This window comes from Rhamphochromis longiceps, linkage group LG3, assembly GCF_057381845.1.
Source record: "Rhamphochromis longiceps isolate RC_006_pf linkage group LG3, R_longiceps_female_GT1.1, whole genome shotgun sequence".
Lineage (NCBI taxonomy): Eukaryota > Metazoa > Chordata > Actinopteri > Cichliformes > Cichlidae > Rhamphochromis > Rhamphochromis longiceps.
In genome coordinates this window covers 26,886,916-26,904,509 of record NC_140559.1, presented here as the reverse complement: position 1 = coordinate 26,904,509, position 17,594 = coordinate 26,886,916, and the positions used below count along the sequence as shown (strand labels likewise).

General features: G+C 39.2%; 1 long non-coding RNA gene across 1 annotated transcript; it reads left to right on the top strand.

Moving 5' to 3' along the window:
- Window positions 1–5,191: 5,191 nt before the first annotated feature.
- On the top strand, window positions 5,192–16,324 carry LOC146673729 (uncharacterized). The gene is made up of 3 exons (XR_014908759.1): window positions 5,192–9,128; window positions 13,242–13,301; window positions 14,225–16,324. It is a non-coding gene; the product is annotated as an uncharacterized LOC146673729 (long non-coding RNA).
- The last annotated feature ends 1,270 nt before the right edge of the window (window positions 16,325–17,594 follow it).

Here is a 17,594-nt window from a genome sequence, read left to right as displayed (position 1 = left end):
AATTCTGCCCACTTCCCTACTACTGAAAGCAGAGGAAACGGCTGTGGTCAAGTCATTGGAACAGCGGAGGGAGTTCTGCATGAAGCCAGTGCATGCAGCAGCATACATGCTGGACCCCAAATATGACAAGGGCATACTTTCCGGGGAAGAGATCAACGGTGCCTATGCGGTCATTACAGCCATGTCTGACCACCTGGGTCTCGATAAAGGCAAAGTTCTAGGCAGTTTGGCAAAGTATCGAACAAAGCAAGGCCTTTGGAAAGGGGATGGAATATGGCAGTCATGCCAGCACATATCTGCAGCCACCTGGTGGAAGGGACTATGTGAATCTGAGGCCCTTGCACCTGTAGCCTCCATCCTCCTCCAAATCCCACCATCATCAGCCACCTCCGAGCGCAACTGGTCACTGTTTGGGAACACCCACACAAAGGTTCGAAACAGGCTCACAAATGTGAGAGTGGAAAAGCTGGTCGGCATTCGGGCAAACCTACGGCTCTTTGAGCCTGACACAGAGCCATCCTCAACAAAGCTGGAAAGTGACACTGAAGAGGAAGACTCAGAGTTGGATGCTGAGGAAGTGGACATGTTGTTGGATGATGATGAGGTCCAGGAAGAGTCTATTGACTGAGCAAAAATGAGAAAAGAGGATTGCTTGAAGGAAGATTTGAATGTTTAATGGGACGTTTTGGAGGATAAGTGGCATTTTTCATTTAACCTTTTGAATGGGACTTTGTGGAGATTTTTGGACAGGGGGCATTTTTGAATGAGCGGGGTTAGGGGATGGTAATATTGAACTCAACATTTCTGTTTTTATTCATCCATGAAACAAGTTATTGAAACGTGTTCTATTCTACTGTACTTACAAATAAATCTGTTTAAATATCTGTTGAAAACATTTTGCATGGAGGTTTTCTTATGATTTCTGTTTATATTTATGCTTGGAAATAATATATTCCCAGTTAGTTCTCCTAAATTCCCATTAATTTCCATAATTCCCATTATTTCCATGGACAGTTTCCAATATGGAATATTTCCAAAATTCCCAAGCTTAACTTACCATGGAAATTTACCGGAAACTTTTCGGAAATTTACCGGAAATTTTCCGCCCCTTTGCAACCCTAATAATACTTATTACTTTTAAATGAATAAATGGTCAACTTATGAAATAATAAAACTGGGATAAATAAGCGGGGATTTTTTTGGGTTTTTTTTTGCTTAATACACAAGCACAGCAGTGAACTAGCTGTAGCAGAAGCAATGAGTTTTCCTTTGAAATCAAAGGAGCGAAAACTACTTTTTGACTTCATTAGAAACAAGGGGAACCGTGCACGTAATATTGAGATTCTGAAAGCTGGCTGTGGGACACTAATTTTAAGTCAGCAAACTCAGAAACCGGTGAAGGCAAATGATTACATTGCATAAACTGCCTGTTGGAGTCGAATTGTTAAGTGTTGTCATTGTGTTACTTACAGTTTGACCCACGACTTACAAATTTATGATCAAAGACATTCCTTTGTTTCTGACTCCTTCCCCAGCCAGTCTGTTGGTGGGGGAGGCTGTAGTGTTTTATTATAGGGACATCTATGTGAGGGTTCTGTTTTGTTGCTCAGTAAACTTCCTGCCTTTATGACCCTTTGGTGAGCAGGAGGTCACACAAACGCACCCCCAAACACAAACACATACACACACTCTCGCACATGCATAGACGCACTTACACGTGCACACACATACACACATAGTGCCTTGTCTTTTGTAACCATCAGCGTTGGGTAAGTTACTTTGAAAAAGTAATTAATTACAGTTACTAGTTACTTCTTCAAAAAAGTAACTGGGTTACAATATTCTAAAAGTAATTAATTACTTGAAAAGTAACTATTGCGTTACTTTAAAAAAAAGTTTAACCCTCTGGGTTCCAGGGTATAATTGGCCATTTTTAACTACTTGATTTTCCCTCCACATTTTACCTTTAAAAACTATTTACTTTGCCTTGTTTGGTATCATCCTTTTCAGCACAACCTCACGTGTCTGAATTTAGTTATGTTTTCGTTTTGACATACTGTATTAACACAACTGATCTAAAATCAGACAAAACATAAAATCAGAGTCGAAAAAGTTATATTTTTTACTGTAACAACCACAAACATGTTTAAATGCAAATATAAATTGTCAATTTTAAAATCCTATGCACAAGTTTTCCAAACAACAAAGTTATTTGCAGCCATTTACCTTTTACCTTGATTTTTTAAATAACCATTTCAAACTATTTACAGAACAATCAGCTGTTCTGCATTCAATAAGATGCCACACAAATTATTTGTGCCACTCCAAAAAAATAATTTCTGTCCACTTTAAAGGAGAACATCACAGCCTGATACCTGCAGGTCTGACAGCAGCAGGTGTATCACTCCTGTTTCTACCTGGAGACAGCAGTTGCCTCATTGTTCTGACACTAGGGCTGGGCCATATTATACCGTTCACGGTAATACCGGTATAATGTTAGGCAACGATAGGAAAATGAAATATCGCGATAGAATGGGAGTAAAACGCGCATGCGCAGTGCCTTTGTTTTCATACGCACATGGCCGATTGTTGAGTGAAACAGATGAACCAGAATTGGTTTGTAAAAATGGTGCAACTTCCGTGATGTGGAACTGGTTTGGTGTTTGTCCGTCAGATACACAACAAAGCACATTTTTTTGCAGAACATGCAAGCGGCCGTTGTTATTGTCATATTTGTCGGACTAAGATGCTCTTAAATCTGGGAGTAATCTGGGTCCTAAACTCCGTATTCTTCAGGTCAAACAACACTGCAGCATCACTTAGAGTTAAAAACTGTCTAAATTCTTTCATCTTTAATAAAACGATCAGCATTGCTGCTTTACCAGGTGTAACTATAAAGTTTAACTTCCAGGCATCCATGAAAACAAAAGTTATTACATTTAACGGAGTTAGAAGTTAGCAGGAAGCTAGCGGAAGTTAGCTCGCTAGTTTCGCTAGTTACCTAAGCATGATATTGCATGTTCTGACTGAGAGATTTCTGAAAAAAAATCAAACGTACAGCTCTGCTATCACTTCCAACATAAATGAAGACAGGAAACTAAACAGCAGTGACGTTTGTAGGGTTACTGAAGTTGGGCTAGCTGGTATATAATGATGTGCTACGTGATCGCTAGCGACACAGCTATGTTAGCATAACATAAACAGTGAAGCTGGAGGACGAACACTAACACTTTTCCACTTATAAAAGTTAACGTGAAGGTTCTTCATGGTTAGAGACAAATGCAATCGCATGGCAGGATGCTGTAAACGGACCAAACTTCAGTCAGGAGAATAGTGATGGGTCGTTCGCGAACGAAATGGCTCTTAGAGCCGGCTCTTTGACGTGAACGACGCGAGCCGGCTCCTTATCGCGAGCCGTCACGTGGGTTTTTTTTTTTTTTTCTTTCTCTCAGCCTCTCTCTCGCACTTTTTTCCCGCTTCACTCTGCACGCGAGCCTTGTGCTTTACGCTGGGCAGAGGGGGGAGGGGCGGTAGTTACACTCAGTAGCACAGGAACAGAGCCAGAGAGAGAGAAAGAGAGGCAGGGACAACAACATTAGAAAGGTATAGTAATCATCCACAACTATTTTCGGTTGCAGATGATAAAGGATTGAGAAAGTTTATTCATGCAGGTCCATATGACAGAGAATATGCATGTTCTTTTAGTTTTCATATTATAATTTATATTTAATTGTGTTGTGGTTTGCAGTGTTTTGTGTTCTTTTCACTTTAAATTTGTGAAAGGAAAAAGCTGAAAATTTAAATAGTTAAAACTTGAAATGTGAATAGTTGATTTTTGTATTATATGATTTATTTATTACATTTTATGTGGAGTGAATAAATAAAAGTATATTTACGGTGGCCCCTAGAGACAAAGCACATACAAACTTCAAATCACGTACGAACTCTGAAGCATGTACAAACTCCAAAACACGTAAAAACACGTACAAACTCCAAAACACGTAAAAACTCCAAAACACGTAAAAACACGTACAAACTCCGAAGCACGTAAAAACTCAGAAGCATATAAAAACTCAGAAGCACATAAAAACTCAAAACACGTACAAAAGACAACAGAAGTGCTCCAGGATGCTGGGCGCAGTGTTGAGCCTTTGTTATCTTGTGGCTACACAAGCCAGCAAGTACCAACGACCGGATTTGGTGTGTGGTAATAACAGGTAAATGAACTTTTTTTTAAATTATTTGAATATATATATGAGTGCCTGTGTATAAATACACAAACAATACACACATGCTTTCAATTGTGTAATTTAAGTGATCTAGTAGCTCTGCTTTGGAAGTTCAGTTCATGCTAGAAATGTGTTTTGGAGTTTGTACGTGTTTTGTCTCTAGGGGCCACCGCATATATTTATATATAAACATATATAAATAAAACCACTTGTTTTTACGTTAGTAATTCCTTTTGTGCATAATTTTATATTATTGTTAATAATAAATTAATTAAAGCAACAAAACAACCTGAAGAGCCGGTTCGGAGCCGAAAGAGCCGGCTCTTTTTAGTGAGCCGAACCGAAAGAGCCGGATCTCTAAAAAGAGCCGGAAATCCCATCACTACAGGAGAACAACTGAGATAATCCATCCACAATACGAGGTTAGTCATTAATATACTGCAGCAACATGGGAATAGAGCAGCTGCCAGAGAATTCAACATTAATGAATCAATGGTACAGAAGTGGAGGAAGCAAGAAGAATGAGTTTAATAAAGTTTGATTTATTGGACTGCTTTGTTTCGCTTAATGTGCCTTATAATCCCGTGCACCTTATGGTCCGAAAAATACGTACTGCACACTGCAGTTTAATGTTGCAAAGCACCTCTTTTTAACTTCAGTGGATATTATACATGGTTATGCTCAGGCTATGTCAGCCCATTTCTACTGGAAATGCCTTTTGGTTAAACTTTCAGCAAGGAATTTGCATTTGCACTGTTACATTTTTATAAAGCTTTAATGTACATAAAAACCAGCTTCTTGTTTAAGTGAAAATAAATGGAAGGTTGTCTTTTTGCGCTAGTAATGTTGTGGAGTTGTATTTTGTCTCGCATCAATTATATCGTCGGTTATATCGTTATCGCAAATTTTCAAATATATATCGTGATAAATATTTTTGGCCATATCGCCCTGCTCTATCTGACACAACACAAAACTATCCACAACACTACACAAGACAACACATTAACTACACACTCCAAACACGCTAAATGTAACAAATCTCTCACATCTCAAAACTCGCTCTCTCTCTCTTTCTGCTCTCTCTCTCTCTCTCGCCGTCACTCCTAAAACTTCCCTTTTTTTATTTTTATTTTGCGCCCATAAGCAGAGAGTGCTTGCTGCGCTGTCCTTAGACAGTAAACGTGACGAAACTATTGAGGAAAAACACGCGTATATATTGTTTATCATGACTCTGGTTTTACGTGGCCTATCAACACAATTTATAAACTGGTATATATCACCTTGGTGCTTTGTCTTTAAGTGGCCATGTGACTGGATTACCACGACTACTTTATTCTTCCTCAGTCAAACAGCAGCACTCATGCGATTGTTTTGCCCCCTTAGCTCCAGGTGTTGTGCTAGACAGTAATCATGATTACCATCCGCGGGAGCGCGCACAGCTGCTTAAAGCTGTAGCACCCAGATTACTTACAGCTACTTCCGTGCAACTAATATAAAATGCGGTAACCTGAACACAACTTCAACCGTCTGTTTGATGAAAAATAGTAACGGACCGCATTTTCTTGTTTGTAACTGTAACAGCGTTGTAACGACAGGAATAGTAATTAGGTAGATTATTCGTTACTGAAAAAAGTAACGCCGTTACTTGTAACGCCGTTATTCCCATCACTGGTAACCATAGGGGGATTTTACAATGGGAGGTGCTTGTGTGTACTGTAATTGTTTTCAATAAAAGGTGGCAAGCGGAGGCCTAAGTCGGAGTCATTTTGCAGTTGGATTCAGAGTGCTCCTCTGAGACTCCGACCGGGGCTTCCCTTGCTCAAGTAAAATCGAACGATCGCTGACTGTCTTGCTTCCTTGTCGTTAACGGGAATACGTTTCTAAACCAGCGGGGCCTGTGGAAGCGTAGACCCAACATTGCCAGGCATTATCGAGACATAGTTCAAGATGCAAGCTTTCACAGAATTGCAGCACAGCAAAACCAGGCAAAAGTTGGATCCAGTCACTTTGCACAGTCTGTCCTAGATTGTGTCAGCAGAACGGTTTGGGAACTGGTGAATGCTATGTATTAGGATGAAGTCAGAAACATCATCAGAGGAGAAAAGTATCTTGAGACTCTGAGGACACTTGTATTCAAAACATGGACATGACAAGACCAAACATAAGTACATCGGACAAAAAATGCGAGACATAGCATGATTACTTCTGCAGGGAGACAGAAATCCTCAATTTTTTTTTCAATGTACCTTCCAACTTCAACTTTGTGGTTGAAGCAGTCAAGGATGTGGCTGGCTTTGATGAAGACAAAAACAGAAAAGAATACCAAACCAGACTTGCCAGTGATCTCAATAAGAAGAACTGGTCCATGCTGACCAATTTGACTCTTCGTGAAGTGATACTGTTTAACCGCAGGAGATAAAGTGAGGTATCAAAAATGCCACTAACTGCATTCACCCTGCGAGACACTTCAGGAGTTCGGATTTGGCAGTAGGACTTTTAGAGTGTGAACAAAACTTTGTCTGCATTTCCAGCGCATCGAAATAAGCCATCGATGTCTTCAATGGAAGCCTTGGTTTCACATCGGTGGGCCTGTGGTGTGTCTGATGAAAATCCCTTTTTCTTCTCTGGACCTGAAGCAGACACTCACTTCAGGGGATCGAAAACCATCAGACAGATTGCAAAGGAATGTGGAGCGAAGCAACCAGAAATGCTGTCCTCAACTAAGTTGGGAAGGCATGTGTCCACACACTGTCCACAGTCCTAAAACTGAGAGACAATGAGATGGACATCCTCGCAGATTTTCTAGGCCATGATATCAGAGTTCATAGGGAGTACTATAGACTGCCTGAAGGAACACTTGAGTTGGCTAAAGTCACCAAAGTGCTCATTGCTCTAGAACAAGGCAGACTATCAGACTTCCAAATTAATTTAAAGAAAAAATGCAGGAAGATGTGGACAGTGATCTTTCAGAGACTAATGCATCAAAGGACTTTCTTTCAGTTCCTCAACACTGAGTAGGTGTCAGGTTTAAATGTTTTTAGCATCCAGCCATTTACTGTGTATAAAAATAGATGACATGATAGTTTTTAAACTTGTAGCTAAAATGTGGAATCTTATGGTGGCAGGCTGTTAACAATAGTGATGGGTCGTTCGCGAACGAAATGGCTCTTAGAGCCGGCTCTTAGACGTGAACGACGCGAGCCGGCTCCTTATCGCGAGCTGTCACGTGGTTTGTTTGTTTTTTTTTTTCTTTCTCTCAGCCTCTCTCTCGCACTTTTTTTCCGCTTCACTCTGTGCTTTACGCTGGGCAGAGGGGGGAAGGGGCGGTAGTTACACTCAGTAGCACAGGAACAGAGCCAGAGAGAGAGAAAGAGCCAGGGACAACAACATTAGAAAGGTATAGTAATCATCCACAACTATTTTAGGTTGCAGATGATAAAGGATTGAGAAAGTTTATTCATGCAGGTCCATATGACAGAGAATGTGCATCTTCTGTTTGTTTTCATATTATAATTTATATTTAATTGTGTTGTGGTTTGCAGTGTTTTGTGTTCTTTTCACTTTAAATTGGTTTAAAAGGAAAAAGCTGAAAATTTAAATAGTTAAAACTTGAAATGTGAATAGTTGATTTTTGTATTATATGATTTATTTATTACATTTTATGTGGAGTGAATAAATAAAAGTATATTTACGGTGGCCCCTAGAGACAAAGCACATACAAACTTCAAATCACGTACGAACTCTGAAGCATGTACAAACTCCAAAACACGTAAAAACTCCAAAACACGTACAAACTCCGAAGCACGTAAAAACTCAGAAGCACATAAAAACTCAAAACACGTACAAAAGACAACAGAAGTGCTCCAGGATGCTAGGCGCAGTGTTGAGCCTTTATCTTGTGGCTACACAAGCCAGCAAGTACCAACGACCGGATTTGGTGTGTGGTAATAACAGGTAAATGAACTTTTTTTTTAAAAATTATTTGAATATATATATGAGTGCCTGTGTATAAATACACAAACAATACACACATGCTTTCAATTGTGTAATTTAAGTGATCTAGTAGCTCTGCTTTGGAAGTTCAGTTCATGCTAGAAATGTATTTTGGAGTTTGTACGTGTTTTGTCTCTAGGGGCCACCGCATATATTTATATATAAACATATATAAATAAAACCACTTGTTTTTACGTTAGTAATTCCTTTTGTGCATAATTTTATATTATTGTTAATAATAAATTAATTAAAGCAACAAAACAACCTGAAGAGCCGGTTCGGAGCCGAAAGAGCCGGCTCTTTTTAGTGAGCCGAACCGAAAGTGCCGGATCTCTAAAAAGAGCCGGAAATCCCATCACTAGTTAACAAAGGGGATAAACTAAAACCTCAAAGTGCATCCCAAATAAATTGTTCCGAAAGAGTTTCTCTCTTTTTACTTAGTTCTTATCACGTGAATGTATGTTCAGTTGTTAAATTTTCTTATCAGTTTGGTTTGAAGTGTACTTCAATGTTATAAAAAGGCTGTGAGTTGTCATTATTGACAGCTGATTTCAGTTTGTTTCTGGCAGGTGGATGGACAAGAACTACATCCCTTGCTGCATTGCCCCATCACTATTGTGCAGACTCTTGGTCCAAACGACAAGCAAAAGATGTCTGCGCTTGTTGTTATGGCTTAATGTTTGAATAGTGCAAAGATGTGGAGACATACCAGTCATCTTTACATACAGTTAATACGTCTAACAAAAAATACATTGCATAGTGTGAAGGCTGAATGGGCACTGAGTTCAACCATATACCATTACTGACTTTTTCTTTTTTGTCAAATGATCCCAAAGATCGAAAAGCCAGCCAACTTCCAATGAGTTTGATGAAACACCCACAGGTATCCAGCAGACTAACTAGATGGTACCTGTTTTTATTCTTTTGTGGTTTTTATAAACACAGAAATGTAATATATATATATATATATATATATATATATATATATATATATATATATATCATTATTTGATTTTTTTTTTTTACCCCTTAGCAGTCCTACAAATTTTGCCTAAAATTTGTGAAAAAGGCATATCCAAAATAAATTGCATGCTGCTCTTGAACCATTTGGAGTATATGCATGGTTTTGGTCTCTTTTGAAAGGAGACAATCTGTAGTTTGTTCCTGAGGTGTCAGAATCACTTTATGTCATACTGCTATTGAGTAATAGAACTTTGAACACACTAAAAAAGAGAGAAAAAAAAATCCGCCCAAGTTTTTTTTTGTAAGGAATGCATGCAGATGCCTACCTTGTGAGGTATTAGCTGGAAAACACAACAGGATCAAAGCATGAAGCCTTACCAAGCCACAATTCAAATTTGATAACAATATCTTAGAAAATGAGTGTTCTATGCAAGTTTATTTAGGTCTATGTATAGGCGCTACCCAAAAAAGGCCACTTGGAGACTCCAAATGGCCCTTTGTAACAATCAACACATAAAAGGCTGTAATTCTTGAATGCTTTTATGTACAGTCCTAATTTTGGTCTCTAATTAAAGGTTACACTCAGAGCTATTCTTACATCCAGATTTATTGTCAATACTTTACAAAATTACAGGAGCATAAACATTATACAGTGTTTTTTTTTCAATTTCGAAACAAATGTAAAGGGGAAAAAAAAGTATTATGGCATTAAAACTCACTATATATACACATTATGTATATGCATCTGTGGGTGTATAAATATATATATAGTTTTTCACACAAATGTATTTTTACAATTATATTTTTTAGAGATCATTGGCATCATGCCAGTCTTTATAACAATCTCGACTTGGCAAAAAGCACAAAGGCACATCACAGGAGGAGCACTTTACTGGTGTCTTTGCCTGGCAGTGTCTGCACCTCAGACGACCTGTGGTGCTGTGTCCACTGATATGCACAGGCTTGTGATGTGCTCTGTTTGGAGAGGGTGATGGTGCGGGCGATGGAGCAAGGCTGCCAGCTGCCGCTGCCAGCTCCTCAATAAGTGTCTCCCGAAAAGCCTTTTGGTGCATGGGTACCTCTCCTTTACCCTTTGTGATGCTCTTGTGAAGCAGGAAGGCATTCACAACAGCAATGTCCAGAAAATGATAAAAAAATGTCTTATACCACCTCTGAGTCTTGTGGATGACTTTATAGTAGTTTATCAAGGCATCGGAGTGGTCCACCCCACCCATGCACCTGCATTGACAGAAAAAACAAGAACAAACAGAATTGAATAACAAGAACAAACAAAATTGGATTTCCAAAAAACAAAATAAATAACATAATAGTTATATAGATTGTTGAATATAAAATACATACCGATTATACTCCTTCACTGCTGGTGGAACAGAGATGTCTTTCAGCACCCAGTGTCCATCTGCATCTCTAACTCTCCTTTGAACAGTGTCCCCAGCATGGGCTGTGTGGAGGGTTGAGCACAGGAACACATCCCTTGTGTCTCGCCACTGAACGAAGAGAAGGGAGTCCTTTCGGATCCATCTTATGCTGCCACGGGGAGATTTAGAGTCCAGGCAATTTTTTTTGGTTTTTGGAAATCCAATTCTATTTGTTCGTATTGTTCCACATGCCCAGATACTCTTCTGAAGGAGGTCACAGAAAAGGGAGGGACTACTATAAAAATTATCTACAAAAAGTTTGTATCCTGTGCCAAGCAACCGTGTATCGATAAGCTCCATCACGGATTCATAACTTAGTCCCTTGCCACTGTTTCCCTGCAGCTTCCCTTCATACACGAAAAAGTCCCATGTATATCCGTTGCTCGAATCTGCCAAAACAAAAAGTTTGTATCCCCAGCGAACAGGCTTATTTTTCATGTATTGCTTTATTCCAATACGTGCTTTGGAGGCAACCATTCGCTCGTCAATGGAAATTTCTTGGCCAGGGTTATAGTTTATTTTACAGACCTCCCTCATCTCCGTGTATAATGGTTTTATTTTGCAGAGACGGTCAAAATCTGCCGTACCTCTTCTCTGCTCATTAGCAGCATTGTCCTCCAAACTGCTTAGGTGAAGGGAGCGGCAGATCCTTTGAAACTTCTTACCAGACATTATTTTTTTAGGGAATGGAAGGCTGTACAGTTTACTACCTCGCCAGTAATCAGTGATTGCAGGGAGTTTGACCAGACCCATATAAATCACCATGGCCATAAAAGCATACATGTCCTGTAAAGTCAAGTCAATCCATGGGTTAGAGGGCTTGTGGCATGTTGATCCAAAGTCATTTGTGTTTTTAATTATTGTCAGCAACATGGAGTTTGTGAAATAAAGTTGAAAAAGCTGTAAAAGTGTGTATGAAGCTGTAGGTATGATCTGAGGTCCTGGTGATTTGATGGGCCTGAAGGTGGGCTGTGGTGGTATTATGTCTGGAGCATCTGTATCATTCCATCCCTCTTCAGATGTACTGGCTGGCATCTCAGCTTGACTGCTGCCAGTTCTCCCTCTTCCTCTTCCTCTCCCCCTCCCTCTTGGCCTTCTGCTTCCAGAAACTCTTTGGAAAGTGGAAGGATGTGGCTCCTCTTCTGACGAAATGCTGTCATCGTGTTCCTCTGTACTTGTCTTTTTACTGGCTGGCTCCCATAGTTCATCTGATTCTGATGATTGTCTGTGATATACAAAAAAACAACAACGATATAAGTTAGCAGGAACACCTCAAAACACACACATATATATATATATATATATATATATATATATATATATATATATATATATATATATATATATATATATATATATATACACACATTATATAAAGACACACGACGTGAGTTAGTAAGAACACAATCAAAACACAAAGATGCACACACACAAACAAACAATATAAACACAGCAGGAGTTAGTAAAAACGCATCAAACACACAGAGGAGCAGGCGCGCACACACACAAAGGCGCACACACACACAAAGGCACACATACAAACAGTAATATCATTGTATGATATAATAAACACTTACATGTCGAGAGTAGCGTCTCCTCCATCCAAAAAAATATCCTCTGCTACCGAGTCAACAAAGGAAACATCACTGTCTTCTTCGGAAATATCTTCCTCCGACTGATCACTGTCACGCCGAGTGCATTGTTCGAGGACTTCTTCCAGTGAGAAGTAAGTTTTCCTCTTTGCCATTTTGTACTTACAAAGCTCCTTTGGTCGCAAGTTCTCTCAAAATGCTGTATGAACACAGACGCTGTCGTCGCTATGAAAGTTTACGCAAAAGCGCACGAGTGACAAAAACCTTTTGCGCATGCAAATAAAAGGGGGAAAACAAGTGTCCTCCCCCTTAAGCTGCATATCAATCTTCTTTAAAGATCATTGGCTATCTGATACGCCAATCATTTTGACACTCTGCCACAATTGGAAGAAGTTACTGCCCATCAAAGGGGGGCTGGCCAGACCGCTGACCACCAGCTGTGTTTGGCTATCGCTGCTTGTTCACACCTGTGTGAAGCACCCATTGGTTCAAATGAGGTGTCAATCGAAAGTGCAGAGGTCAGCGGCCATTTTGAGATCAAAATACCCGGAATATTTACATGTCAAGAGCTGCTAATGCTTCAGGAAGCACCGAAAATAGGATTATTCGCCGGCTACTTTGAAACAATACTATTACATTCAGTGGATGTTTATCAACATATAAATGTCTCAGAGACTAAATATTGGACTGATTTGGATTGCCTGGACTCTTGGCAGTCTAACTACACCGTTTTTGTTGGAATATTATGAACCAGTGGACTAACAGGTGCTTTATATGTGAGTACAGACCTTATTGTTATTGTTTTTTTTCGATGTTGGCAGCCTGACATAAACACTAATTGTACCTGCTATGTTGATTCTATCTTGAAATGCTTTACATCGTTCGAATCACGAGAATCTCAGCTTTCCAAATATATATAACATGTTTAGCTTCTTTTTTGATAAGTTTTTGTACGTAACCAATTAGTCCCCTAAACCATCCAATGTACCGTGGGCGGTACGTCCGACTGCTAACAGGTTAAACAGCATCCTCAACACCTAAGAGAAGAATGGAGACTGGATCTGACATTGATGACCCTAAAACAGGTACTTCTCACACCTACCGCACATCTGAGATACCTGTCTTAATTTAACCTCTAAGCAAACTTAGAGGCGTTACAGTGGATAAAATGTGTGCCAAATTTCTTAATTAAGGCTAACTATCTCGTTGATTAGCTGGTTATTATGCTCTTGTCCAAAAAGACTGTTACTGGTCAAAGAATTTACTTTTGTTACTTAACAGAAAAACACTTCTTCATCTGTCAGCTCTTTTTTGAGAGTTCCTGTATGTGAATACTTTAACCTGAAGCAACCAAAGTCATACTCCTTGGGTGGGTGAATACAGACAGAAGTCTTTATCTCATATTATATTGTGGGCAGGGATAGCTCAGTAGGTAGAGTGGTGGCCCCATGATCGGAAGGTCGGGGGTTCGATTCCCCTGAACAGCTACCCTGAGGTATCCCTACACACTGCTCCCTGGGCGCCCAATGGCTCGCCCACTGAGTGAATGAGTTAAATGCAGAGAGGAATTTCCCCACGGGGATCAATAAAGTACACTTTCTTAATTCTGGACAAGAGGATTCCAGGAATCAGGGCTCTGTGCCAGAAAACATGTTTGGATAAAATTCTGAGTTTAACTTGGTGATGAGGTATAATCCGGGTTTTCCATTTCAGAGTGAGGATGGAGTCAGATACTGGGGTACAGACCCTGTAAACCTAACCTGCAGGATTTCTTTGACTCCTCTCCTGCTTCTGTTGTATCTGAACTGGCTGACTTGCATTAAGTTTTCTTTTTCTCATCCATAAAGTTGCTATCAAAGGTCATAGTTGAGTGGTTTAGTTTGCAGAAGTTTACATTTGCAAACCCAACAATTACCCTAAAACTGCAGTTTCTACCCTTTTAGTTTGTGTTAATTTATCTTAAATTAATTATTAGAACTGTATTAAGTTACTTTCTTTTCTATTTTAGGAACATCAAAGAAGATGACTTGGACATCAGCTGAGGTCAATGCTGTGGAAAAGACACCAATGTCCTTCATTGAGTCTGGTAAAATACCAGGAAAGTCAGAGTGCGTTGCCTGTATTGAGGCTTCACCGAAAGCACTTAAAAAAAGAAGCTGGACAGCGGTAAAATTCTATGTAACAAATCGAATCACTGCAATGCAGCGTAAACCAAATGAGTTTGTGTGAACGAACTGCTGAGGAAGTTTCTGTTGGACTAATTCCCTTTTCCCTGGACCCTCGGACCCTTTTCCCCTGCCACATTCTGTATATATTATCACCTGGTGTTTTCCACTGTAAATAAATGCACTGTCTTCTTTGCAAAGGATTTCTGGTCTGCGCTTGAGTCAGTTTTAAACCCCTTGACAAGTGTGAGGTTTTCTACAGTCAATATAGACTGTAATTATCCTGTGGAGATGGCAAGTTTCCTTTATAGAGCATTCTAAAGTCACAACGATATATGGGCAATTGGAAAGGGCTTTTATTTTAAAAAGCAAAATCCGACTGACTGGCGGCACGGTAGTTAGCACTGTTGCTGCACAGCAAGAAGGTCCTGAGTTCAATTCCAACATCAGGCCGGGGTCTTTCTGTGTGGACTTTGCATGTTCTCCCCGTGTTTGCGTGGGTTCCCTCCGGGTACTCCGGCTTCCTCCCACCGTCCAAAGACATGCAGTTTGTGGGGATAGGTTAATTGGAAAATCCAAATTGTCACTAGGTGTGAATGTGAGTGTGACTGGTTGTCTGTCCCTGTGTGTTAGCCCTGCGACAGACTGGTGACCTGTCCAGGGTGTACCCCGCCTCTCGCCCTACGACAGCTGGGATAGGCTCCAGCACCCTCCGCGACCCTGAAAAGGATAAGCGGAAGCGAATGGATGGATGGATGGATGAATGGATGAATCCGACTGACTTGAAATTGACATGGTATCACTGTGTGGTTGTATAATGTACAACTAGTATGCGGAAACATGAGATTTCCTTTCAAGAGCATTCTGAATACATTGAAAGTCTAGAAAATGAAAATTCACAAGGCTTTTCCTTTGAAATGTAAAAGAAGATGGCCTTGATGTTGACAGGGTGCTACTAGGGTGGAAGGGTACGTCATGCGGATCTAATATTAGTTTTTTAACAGGACTAAGTTATATTTGTTATTATGTACTTAACATATGTCTATTAATTCACTCAAAGTGGGCTTTTATTTTGAAATCAGGGTAAATGTTGAAGCTAAATTCACCCAAAGGTTGGGCTTTGTGACAAAGTGGCTAGGACTGAATTAATTTACCATTTGTTACTTGCATATATTGTTCTTTTGTGTTCTGTTATCTTATAGTCAGTCATAGTGCTTTAATGTAAACACAGCACATGTAACCTTGCATACTATCCTGGGTCTGTGGTAGTTTGTGGTAGTATTGGTTACATTCATTACATCTGTGCAAGTGTTCTTAAAGCTAAAGGTCACTTCATCATTAGTTGATTTGAATCTTTCATTTGTTTATGCAGTTTGGTTATACTTACCATTGTGTGTTCCTTTGTGCAGGTCCTATTTGTGAAACCGGTATTTGTGAAGGGCTGCCCCAGTACTTCCTGTTTTTATAGGATATGATGTCATTGATCATGTCAATTGGGTGTAACCAAATGAAGGAAGTTTCTTTTGTGTAAAATTGTTTATTTTCTTTAAAATAACCTCATGAGTCAGATTTTGTGAAGAGATTGACTTTTCAAACCATTCAGCTGGGTGAATGAGTTTGTTAAGTGGAAGATTGAGTTTACTTTTTCTTTGTCTATACTGTGTTATTTAGTCTACCCTGTTTTCTCAATGGAAGAGGTTAATGAGGTTCAGATGTGAGTGGAATTCTATATAAAGCAGGTGAGATATGAAACTGCCAGGTTCTGATGTTTTGTGAAATAATTGTTGAAAGGCGACGGCAGAAAACAAAGGACAATTAAAAGAAACTTGAACAGTCTGCAGATGCTTTTTTCCTATCACTTTCCATGCTGCTTATGTTATGCTACCTCACAGGCTTTATTTTGAAATCAGTTTTCAACATCTCTTCCCGTAGTACATGGAATACACAGGGAACACAAAACAAAGTTGAGGCTGGCTTGACACAAGTGTGAAGAACCCACTGGATTTTTGGTAGCCTGTCTTTGGGGCTTCTGGCATAGGTAGCATTGCTGTTTCCTTCACAAGTTTTTTGTTTTTTTTTTTTTTTTAATTAAATTATTTATATATATATTTTTAAATACAAAACTAGGCAAGTTAAAAAATGTAATTATAGCTGACTGATACGAGAAATTGTCAAATACAATTTCTCTTTTGTTCCAGACAGACTATTTACTAACTCCAAATTTCAACATGGTCAAATGTCACCTGAAACTGACATAAATTGTTGGTTTTACTTGTCCAGATTATGTTTGTTTTCCTTGGTATCAGCTTTATGCAGCTAGTTAAAAGATGTGCCAGGCTAGGTTAATGCTGCAAAAACTACAGAGCAATTTTCCTGCTCACTTTAATTGCCAAAATTTTGATTTTGTAGCCAAATGCATATTTTAAAAAATGGAATGGGGTTTTAGTGTAGAGATTGAAACAAAACAATGTTACTGTCATGATGCACTATGTGGCAGGCAGGATTGGACTCTAAAGCAGGACTCTCAGAGACGGGAGGTTAACCTTAAAGCACAGCTTTTATTGCTGGATAAAAAGAAAAAATCCGAACACAAAACAAAATCATAGAACTACAAACTCAAATCCAAACACTATGACAATAGAAAGCTACGCAACAGAGGGCAAGGAAAACACAAGAAAATACACACTGGAGTAATCAGGGAATGGGAGACAAGAGGGAAACACAGCTGGGAGAAATCATCTTGTCCCTCCTTACAGATCACTAAAAGGAATGTCAGCTAAATCAAGGAGATTGTCCAACCCATTCACTTGCTAGGATTGGGCCACATTTATTAGATATTCTTCTAATGTTTTTGTTTTAGTGTGTGTTTTTGGAATAAGGTGACTTGAGTTAAATGTGTGTAAATTTCCAAAAAATTCTTTATAAAATTTTTTCTTGATTGTCTGAGCATGGTTGTGTTATAGTGTTATAGTGAAAATATTATGTTGTAATGGAAACATCAAATTTTCAAAATATGGATGAAATAACTAAATGTCATGTAGCCACACGATAATTCTTGTTTATGGTTATGTAAGTAAATGTGAAATAACTTCACAAATTTGGTAAGCATCAGAATTTCTTGTTTGACAAAATTTGAATTTTTGCAGTCCCTGATTTGTTTGATAACGTGCACTTATAGTATGAATTTGCAAATCCCAAGTTAACTCATTTTCA